Genomic DNA, 11731 nt, shown 5'->3' on the forward strand with positions numbered 1-11731 from the left:
GGGGGGGGGGGGGGGGGGGGGGGGGGGGGGGGGGGGGAAATTGTGGAATGGCAAACTAAGGAAGGTAATTAAATCAAATAAACCCCCTTTCAGTTATTTCGTTTAAAGGGGAAACTCTCTGTAAGTTTGCTATACCAGGTCCCACCGTTTTGTATAAAAGATTTCCCCAAAACAAAAACCTCTTTTTTCCTCTTTCCGAACTTTTTATATAATTTCTTCTTCTTCCTTCAATTTTCTCCACAATTGCAATTTCAAACTACCAACTTCTTCTAGCACGCACGTCATAGCAGTTTTTTCAAACTATTTCAAAAATTTCAAGGTACCGCCTAAAACTCATCTCACATTATCAATTTTTGTTCATTTTTTTGAATTTCTTAAAATTAATTTTTCACTTCACTTGTTAATCCCTTCAGAATTTGGGTTCAATCAATGAATGTCTAATCTCCATTGAAGAGATTCACGACAGATATACCATTGCATGTTAAAATTGATGTTGAACACCCATCGTTTTCATTGATTCTAACTCAGGAATTTGGAGAAATTTCAGGTTCACTGTCTAAATTTACTACCATGCAAGAGATTAGATCCAAATTCAATAATGACCCAAATAGATTTGTTGATGGAGGTGTGAAGAATACTGTCAATGTTGTTACTGGTTCAAATAAGAAAAGAAAACATAAAGCTGATGTTTATACCGTTCATAATGATAAAAATGAAGTTATTGGTTCTGGGTCAATAGAGCATCATAAGGTATCTGTATAATCATTGTTCATGTATATGTTTTAGGATTTATACTATACGTTTTGTTTTTGTGTTGATTCATGTATTATACAATTGTAATTGTATAAATGTATAATCTATATTAGTATTTGTTTTTGTGTTTCTGTTGATTAATGCCTTATACAATTATATTTGTAAAAATGTATAATATCTTAATATCTGCTTTCTATTCATGTCTTATACTGCCTAATTTACTGTCTCATTATACAATTGTGCGTATAAGTGTATAATTTAATTATATTTGTGTCTTAATTCTAATATCTTTTTTAGTAAAATGTATATGCTTTTTTTTCAGGCTGTTAAGTTTTTAGGACAAAGAGAACCAACATGAATTCCGCACATGCAGTGTTACACAAATATTGAAATGCTGAATGTTTTAGCTTCAAAGCTTACTAATTCACAGTACAGACAATTCTGTGGAAATACATGTTTTTCTCAACTATCTAGCATTCTTAGGTGTCACGTTCAGGAAAAACTCATTAGGTGCATGTTTTTTGAGAGAAATTGCAGGTAGCTCAAAAAATGCAATCCTGATACATGTCACTGACACTATTATGTGTTTCACCATTCACGACTTATCTTTAAATAACTGGGTTAAACTGTTCAGATAATGAGAAGGATTTTATCTTTAATACTGAAGAACCAAATAGGAATATTTATCAGTATTTTGAAGTTGAAAAACCCGTCCCAAGAGTCAATTAATTGACAAGTTTGATAAAAAAAGTTTGGGTTGATTATCATGATGATGCTGTTAACTTTGCAATATTGTTCTACATTCATTCATTCATCTTTTCTGAAGAACCAAGTGATACTGTAATTGATAGAAAAGATTTTGATTTAGTTGAATCAGGCAGATACATTGACTACTCTTGGGGTAAAAAGGCTTTTGACATAATGATTCTACATTTGCATCTAAGATCAAACATGATGGGAAGTATTTTAGGTTGTATGGTTTCCCACTTGCTTTGTAAATGTGATTTTATGAATGTTGTTCAAAATTTGATAATGAAATTATTGTTAAAGATTTTCCTCGTCTAAGATATTTTGCTACAGACATATTCAGAGACGACAACAATCCAGTACACACTGCACAAATATATGTATAATTTTATGATCTGTTTATACTATGACATATTTATACAATTATATATAATTATAGTGGTGTATGTAACTGTATAAATACATTTATCAGTTTATACAATTAAAAATATATATATGTATAAATGTGCTCATTGTATTATTAGTTATGTAAGTATTTGAAAATGTATAAATATACATATAATTATCGAAATTGTATAAATATAGGCTTATTGTATATATAAGCTTGTAAACTGTATAATTAAACAATTAACTGTTTGGACTGTATATGTATAAATAAGTTTATGAACTGTATAATTATACATATATGAACATGTCTATATTTTGCAGCTTGTTTTTCAGAATCTGACTCAAACTAAAATGGAACACAAGATTGTTGAATTACCTCCTGAGTATGTTCAAACAGAGCAATCGCCAACCGAAACAACAATTGCAAATGATTCGGATGATGATTTTCAGGATCCTCCATGTCCAATAAATAATCGTGGAAAAGAAAAGGTTGATATTTGTTTGTCGCCTCCTAAGAAGATATCAAGGCAGACAATTAGTCATATTCAGAACAAGTTACCACCCCGAGTCATTTCTAAGCAGCGCCGTTCAAGAAAGTCTCCTCGAAGTGTTAATGTTGCAAAAACACCTAAGGCACCACATCCAAAGAAGCAGACCAAAAAATCTGCTAAGATTCCAGCAAGTACGGGCATTAAGAAAAATGTTGAGCTTAAAGAATGTGTTACTTCTGAAATTCCATCCACCACCAAGTCACGATTTCAATATATCGCGTGATGAGTTTGACCGATTAAAAATTTCAGTATTTATTTATTTAAATATTTTTTTATTAAAATTATATATACGGTTAATGTTAATTATACATTTTAATGTCAGATGGAGAAACAATTTACTGATTTAAGAAACTTCATTGAAATCAACTTCAATGTTGTGTTGGATTCTATCAAAATCAAGAATGCGAAAGATAAGGTTTGTTAATATTGATCAGTACATGTATTTTATACATAATTTTTATATACATACAATTAAATTTTTTCTTTCAGGGTGATGGTATAGAAGTACTACACAAAGTTCCAGCATTTGGTGTCGTTCAGTCCAAAGAACCTTCTCTGAATTTACCTTCTGAATTAAATTGTCAATCTGTTTTAAATGATCTAAATGATCAAGAGGTAATATACTTATTTATCTTCTTTGTCATTAAAATTTCTATGGCATTTTTGTATATAATGTATATTTTATTAATAATATTGTAGAACTTTCTTCGAGTTAACGTCACTTCATCTAGTCCAGAAGTTATATTCAACAGTCAACTGCACAATCTCCAGCTGATCAATCAGAGTTTAGGCCTTTAGTTCAACAATTCAGCACTCCGAGCCACAGATAATTTTTTGTTATGAACAACATTATCAATTTTGTAAAATACATATAAACTAAACATACATATATGATAATTATACACATACAATTCAGTACCCATCTAACATATATATAATGTAATAACAACATTCAACTTACAACAAACTATAAAATAATGTATAAATAAGTAATAAGCAAAGATAATTTTGTGACAGGTTCACAACAACTCTAATGTTCTAATCAACTTGGATGTTCAAAACACTTTCAATATTTTTGAGTTTCAAAACATTTTGAGGTTTGTATTCTTCAATAGCAATTTTTATTTTTTATAATATATAAATATATGTTTATATTACTAATGTTATACATTTAGACGGACAAATGTGAATATGTTCCAGTAGAAGTTGTCAAAGAGGAATCCCAATTCATGAATGATCAATTAGAATTCAACAATCCTTCGTTTGTATGTTATTGTCTTCGTAAATTAAAGAGATTTAGTTGTATATAATATGATCATTAATTTGTATATTTTTGTCAATATTTTGTCTATTGTTATATAACAACGGGAATTATTAAATGTTATATATGATCAAGCTGAAAAAATGGAGCAAGAAGAATTTACAGATACAAACAAACTAGGATCATCCAAAATGCCGATGAATTAGTTGTTGAGGAAGATTTCATCTTTACAAAACCTTTTCAAATTGTAGATGATGATCAATAAAAAAACTAATACATAAAGAAGCATTGTATTACATCCTTTTTTAGATGTGGACGAACACACACCATTACCAATTCAGAGGGAAAGGCGTCTAGGCCCATTCAACACATCGCCTTATGTGACAACATTCACTTCAGAGTCTGGTATAACAAATTATATAATTTACGTAGTAATACAGTTATATCAATAAGTGTTTTACACACCTAAAAATAATATATGTCTTTATACATTTCAGGTAGTTCATTAAGGTTCCACTACACGTTTGAATTGAAACATCCATTTGTTGCAATGTCGGATGTGGATCTTACAACTTTATATCTGCATTTCTGGAAATTGTTAAATGAAGGGCTGCTTGTTAGGCATGCACAAAGTATATCATTTAGTAATTCCTAAATATACTGCTTTAATTATATATGTATATATTTGTATAAAAAAAAATTTATTTGAATTTTGATAGGATTGACAAAGAAGAGCGATACAAAAAGAATAAGTTTCGCTTACAGATGTGGTTTCATTTTTAAATTGTGATAGTCCAAAACAAGAACTGATTCTATAGGCTCGCATACAAAGATCAATTGCTTGATGACTCAGTAAGCTTTATACAGTTATGTTTTTTTTATACAATTTACAGTTTTAGTATAAATGCAATTTTTATGCAATTTATGGCAATGTCTTTCTACAGCACATAGATGTCTTTTGTATTACATACGCAAAAGAGCCAAGTACTCCGACTCCGACAACAATGCATTCAACTTTATTACTATGGATTGCAATTTCAATAAACTGATTACCAATGTGTGGGATGGTTATAACAATTTTGATAGTACAGTCAACAAAGAGAGTACAGAGGAGTCGATGAGTACATTAATGGATACAAAATTCATGTTGTTGCACCTTGGCATACCGTTGATAACATCCTTATCCCTGTTAACATCGAGCACATATTTCATTGAGTTCTTATCGTTGTTTTCTTTAACGATAGATTTATACATGTCTATGATTCTCTTCGTGGTGTTGCACTACACGATTCGTCAGTTTCAAATGAGATCAAGAAATACGCACAACTCATTACCATGTATCTATCTAAGTCTGATTTTTACAGGAAGAAATGCATTGACATATCTTCCTATCCAAAATACAAGTCCCGCTCTGAAGTTGACTGTTTTGAAATGATACATGTCAATGATATAACATAACAAGATGAAGAAAGCCTGTAAGTGTTATTATTACTCTTAATCAAATTTTTATTGTTAATTTTATACTAACCATTCAAACTATTGTGTATAATTTTCAACGATTGCGGAGTATATGTTACTGCTTATGCAGACCATATCAGTAAAGGGAATGTGATTTCAAAATTTGATTCAGAGTTCACCCGTATTCAATATGCGTCTTTATTGTGGAACTATGAAATGCAAAAGATCTAAGCTGATGCCACCAGTGACAGTGAGGAACCAGAAAGGCCAGTCAGGATTCATAGGGATGTCGATGACAATGAAATGATCACAATTGATTAGAACCGTAGTACTAAATTTCTGTATTTTTGAATGTGCAAAAAGACATAACAATCATTAATGTTGTGAACTTCTATGTTTTTGTATTGTAATATACTCGTTTGATCAATTAAGTCTTTCACTTCGTTATTTTTGTTATCACTTTAATACTTATACAAACTATATTATACAATATATATTTATTCATTAACTATATAAATATATGTGTATATTTTACTTTCTGTATTCTTTTGTATACAAAATGAGGATTATACAATTTTCAATAAAACATAAATATACCAATTGCTTAAATGTATAAATATATGAGTACTCTTTATATTTTGTGTATATAAACATACAATATTAGGATTATGCAATTGTTGATAAATTTCAAATATACAAACAATCTTATACAAATTATATTTATACACTAACATTATAAATCTAGGATCACATTTATGTTTAATATATACAGATACATTTTTATGCTTATAAGATAGTTCATATGGTATACATATACATTCAACTTAAACAACAACATATAGTTACACATTAACTGTATAAATCTTGACAGTTTATACAATTGTTATTCATTATTAACTGTATAAGTATACATTATTAGGATTATACAATTGTTCATAAATTTTAAATATACAAACAAGCTTATACAATTTATATTTATACACTAACATTATAAAACTAGGATTACATTTATGTTGGATATATACATATACATTTCAAGGCTTATAAGATAGTTCATAAATTATACTATACATTCAACTTAAACAACAACATATTGTTACACATTAACTGTATAAATCTCGACAGTTTATATAATTGTTAATTTATTATGAACTGTATAAGTATATAGTTAATTATATGTAAAACTTATACAAATTATAAAGTACAAATATACATTCAGCTTAAACAACAACTTCTACAATTATTTATTACAAAACTTATGAACTGTAAAACTTATACAATTGTATATAAATGTTCAATTGAACTTATATGTAAATTATTTCTGTATATGATTTACACTATAGACACAAACGATAATGCCTAATAATAGTATGAAGATAAAATAAAGAACAATAATTAGCACAATTAATAAGACATAACAACTTCATTTCGTTTTCAACATACTAACTCATACAATTTAAATATAGAACTACTTCAGAATAAAATAAATTGTATATCAAATCAAATTTTAAAGTCCAATATAATCGTAAAAGCATATCAAACTTCTTGAGGTTTGTTTCTACATGAACGCCTATTGTGACCTGCAAATCCACATGTGCTACACGTATGCTTCCCTTTTAGCCCAAGCAATTCATGTTTTAGTTTTTTAACGAGATTTATTTTTAGGACTTTCTGGAGGTCTTTTGAATTTCGGAGGTCGCACTTCATCATACATTATGGATTCAGGTATCACCTAATTCTGATAAAGAAGGCAATGGATAAATTGGTATCTCATAAATCTTCAAAACCGTCTTTGGTTTATACAAATCTGAGAAATATCCATCGGCTACTATACTTTTTCGCTTTAGTATAGCCCAAGCATGTTCACAAGGATTTTCTTCATATTAAAAATTTTCACAGTTGCATGTTTTATTCTTTAAACATACCATAAAACTCCTACCATCATCAGTCACATTGTACATATATTCAGTTGACGGCACAACCTGTTTCACACAAATAGATTTATGTATATGTATAAGTCTATACAATTGTATAAATATATATATATATATATAAATCTATTTTTGTGCATAACTCATTAATTAATAATATATATATACATAAAACATACCCCCATTCATGTGCTCATTGCTTCATATTCTATTAGTAAATTTTGAGCTTTTCCAATCAACGGAGTAATGTGCAGGTTGCCTTGTGTTTGTTGTCATGATTCCATCTCCCAAACATCAATCTGAACTCTTCCAGAAAATTAAATATTGGTAACTCCCTTGCAGACACTAATGCATCATTTATACTCTCTGCAATCTTAGATGTCATAGCCCATCCCCGATGATTTTCTGCATGACACCTTGACTACTTATCATATCCAGCTAGCTCCAAATACTCTTTAACACCTACACCAACTTTTTCTACAGTATCCATCAGCCTATCAAACTTAACTTTGTTGCAAGTCTTTGCCATTGTATAAAACACATGACTTAGCTCCTTGGAGGCCTTTTTAAATTTCTTCTCTACATTACCCCACAAGTGTCACATACAAGCATAATGTGACACATTTCTATATACTTGAGTCACTGCCTTTATGATACTTTCATTTCTATCTGAAACTACACACATATTAATCCTTTCACCATATGTCTCCCTTAACTGTTGAAAAAACCAAGACCAAGCTGCATCATTTTCCGAATCAATGATACCATATGCCAGTAGAAAAATGTGTCCTACATTTTAATTTACATACACACTAACATTCTGATAAAAAATTTACATTAAAAAAATCAATGAATCATACCTGCTCCGTCCGTTGTACTTGCAGCAACAAATGTTCCATTAAACGGTCCTCTTAGGTGACTTCCATCCACAACTATTACAGGCCTGCAATGTTCAAAGCCTTGTATAAAACGATTCAATGCGACAAAAACATACAAGAACACATGTTTATCTGTTTTCTTTAGACGTATATGCGAGCCTTTAATGTAATATTCATCATATAAAAATATGCTGGAAGTTTGCTTTAAGATGCAGCTACGGTGCCCCTCAATGAAACTAGAGCCTTTTATTTAGCCCTCCAAGCCAATGAGTAATGTACATCAACTCCCAAATATATCTTTAAATCACTGCGAATATGAGAGGATGTATATTTTCTCTTGTGATCAACAAATTTGGGTTTAACAATCCCTCCAATCAGCATGCTTATGACATGTTTTTGTGAATACACTTTATCCTTCAAAGGACAAGTATGGTCTGTATTAGATGCTCTTACTCTAAACATACCAGACTTGTTGACATTATATGCTTTCATTAATCATTCACATTCATCAGAAATACACTCCAGCGTATAACTACATCAGCAAAAATAACACAACACATCAATATACAAATAATTAAAACAACTTATACAGTTACATAATTGTATGTATAAAGCACGATACCTGATTGCATTTGACCTCACAATTCTATATTGAAAATCTTTTTTCAATTGCATATTTTTCTATCACAGATTTCAATGTGGCTTTGGTCTTATACACTTGGTCTACCTCCACGTACTTATTACAAGGATCAAAAATAACTCCATCGCAGCTCCTTGGCCCCGAAATACAAAGCGGCTCTACCAACTCACCAATAGTCAGCTGCCTATTATCAACTTCATCATTTTCATTGTTGCTAATAGATGTAGCCGTACCACTCTCCTGATTTGAACTTCCACATAGTTCATCGGTACTAATTATACTGTCTAGTTTGCTTATACACAGTGAATTCTTGTTGAACTCTTTTCCAGCCTTTTTAAGCATGATATAAAATCTAACACCCATGTCGTTGTGAATCAACATGGGTGTCTTTCTTTCTTCAATCTTATACTCAGTTTTGAGTTTATTCACATTCATATCAATTCCTAGTTGCATTGCGATGGCATTATAATCAACGTAACAATTGTTATTGTCCCATTAACTAGAATGCATAACCAAAATAGCCAGTGAAGCCATTTTTAGAATTTCTGTATAAAAAATTAAAATATATACATATACATTTGTAAGCTAAAGAAATGTAACAACGAATATAACATGTACTTATACATATTATAGCAACTTCAGTTTTTAACTTATACACATTTTCAAATTATACAAAATTTCTCTGTATACACAAAATTATAGCTTTATAGAAGTATATAATTCAACAGAAACAATAAAAAACTATATGAATATAACAGACAAATTCTTATAAGCAGACAACAGTTTCATATAATTATACAATTTACCAAATAACACTACATATGTGTGAGTATGTATGTATGTTGTATGTATATATATATATACATACATACATATATATATATATGTATATATATATATATGTATATGTATATATATATATGTATATATATATATATGTATATATATATATATCCGTTTCCCTCTCCAATATCTCGCTCGCCACTCTCCCAGACCTCGTTTTCTACCCTCGCCTCTCTCGCTTATACAAATAGAAACGAAATGTATAAATTGCATTTTTTTATAAAACGAGAGAAAATTGTATATACACGTGCAAATATATGTATTTTCGGTCTATACACTTATTATTATATAATACAAATATTCTCCTGCTCAATTTTCTTTTGTCTCTCTCTTTCTCGTTTTACACATACACAAATTATACAACTGATCTTTTGTATACAACTATCTTCTTTTGTATATGTATAACAAATTATACAACTGGTTTCTTTATATTTGTATAACAAATTATACATCTATTTTTTTGTTTGTATATGTATAGCGAAATATACATATTTATGTTTGTTATGGAGCAAATTATAAAGTATAATTATAGCATACAAATATGATTTTTGTGTTTTATTATATGTGAGTTACAAAAAAACATTGATTTGAAGTTTTTTAAAAAAAAATTTACCTCGTGTCCGAAGCCCAGATAGAGCCCACACTGATTCGGAGTTACATTCCAAGTCTTCATTAACTAATGAAAATATTATGCTTACCAACATATTTTGGTGGTATTATTACTTTCTCTGTTCATTTTTTCTTTTACGATTTAATTGGACATATTCATTAAAAAAAATACTTATTAACATAGATATTTTAAGTACATTATCCTTATTAATTGCGTTTAGTATTAATTTTTTAAAAATAATTTAAAAACTAGTATTTAGTATTATGGATAAAGTGTAAAAAAATAATTATGTTTTTATATTAATAAAATGAAAATATATTTCAAAATTAGGGTGTAGTTAAGGGTATCAAATGGGTAGGTTGAGTTAAAATTGGAAATATTATAATGGGTTGAATAAAAATTGGATTGGGTCTTGACCCGTGCAAGTTTACTTTGAGCTCAAATGGATTGGGCTCAAATGGGCTAGGACAACTGGTTGGATCTTGACCCACCCAATTTAATCTAATTAATCTCAATAATTTAATATTGATATTTANATATTATGAGAATTTGAAAAATAAAATGAAGATGTACTGTATAAAACGAAAACATAATAGTTTCATATATCAAATCAGATCTCATATACAGTTTCAAATACAAACAATACTATGCTTGCAGCGAATCTCAAATAGTAATTCAAAATTAACAAAAAATTTATCACAAATTTTTCTATATTTCACATTAAATAATCAAATCAATTAGGGACAAATATTCACATCCCAATATATATTCAACTGATTTGGTGAAAGTGAAAAACGAAATCTGAATTTTAAACACCATTGTTGACAAAATCAAAAACAAAATCAGAGTATGTTTTCGTCATGAAATTACCTCTTATTTCTATCTCTGAAAACAAATTTATCTCGCTTTCTTGATTAAAACCTTCAATATCTTGATTAGTTTTTTGAATTGTATACAATGGAGCTATTTCGAGTGGAGAAGAAGACAGAATGAAACTGAAACTGATTTCGCGTGAATAATTAGATCTTTTCCTTATTTATCTGCTGCCTATTTTTTTTAAAAAAAACTGAACTGTATAAAAGGAAGAAATCTGCTTAACTATTATACACAAAAATTCACCCGTAGAAAACTTTAAATTTGCTACGAATGCAATTTTAAATAGTTTGATATATCCTATAATTGTCAATTTTTTCTTTTCTAATATATAAAATTGCCCTTTTTTTTAATAACGTTTTGGACATCAGGCCATTTATTAATTAAAAATGCCCATTGGGCTAATGTTCGAAAATTGAATCAAAATTGACCCTACAAAATAAATAAAAATAAAAACAAACCAAATAAATTCTATTTCTAAAAGCACTAAATGAAATTTGAAATTGGAACTGTCCAGGCACTTCATGGTCAGTGATCTCCTCTCCGATTTTTGTCTTGGTAAGGACCATTTCTAACTTGATGTCGAGGTCCTGCCACAAAGGTATGTCCTTCATCGTCTCTTTGTGATTTTCTTGATTTTGTGTTACCATTTATTGTTTTGAACTCTGTTTGTTTGCTTTATATATCGCATCTCTGTGACTGTTAGGTGAACTTTCTCTGTTGGGGGTTTACTGATTTCCATCATACGATGTTGATACCATCACTTCTCAATCCTCAATTTGGTCAGTGTTGCCTCTTC

The 11731-nt window shown here is 29.4% G+C and overlaps 2 pseudogenes; both read right to left on the reverse strand.

Annotated features, from left to right (window-relative positions):
* Positions 1 to 6693: 6693 nt before the first annotated feature.
* On the reverse strand, positions 6694 to 7473 carry LOC107010923 (annotated as a pseudogene).
* A 36-nt stretch (positions 7474 to 7509) lies between these two features.
* Positions 7510 to 8458, reverse strand: LOC114076141 (annotated as a pseudogene).
* Between the last annotated feature and the right edge of the window lie 3273 nt (positions 8459 to 11731).

Source organism: Solanum pennellii, chromosome 2 (genome assembly GCF_001406875.1).
Source record: "Solanum pennellii chromosome 2, SPENNV200".
In the NCBI taxonomy this organism is placed as follows: Eukaryota; Viridiplantae; Streptophyta; class Magnoliopsida; order Solanales; family Solanaceae; genus Solanum; species Solanum pennellii.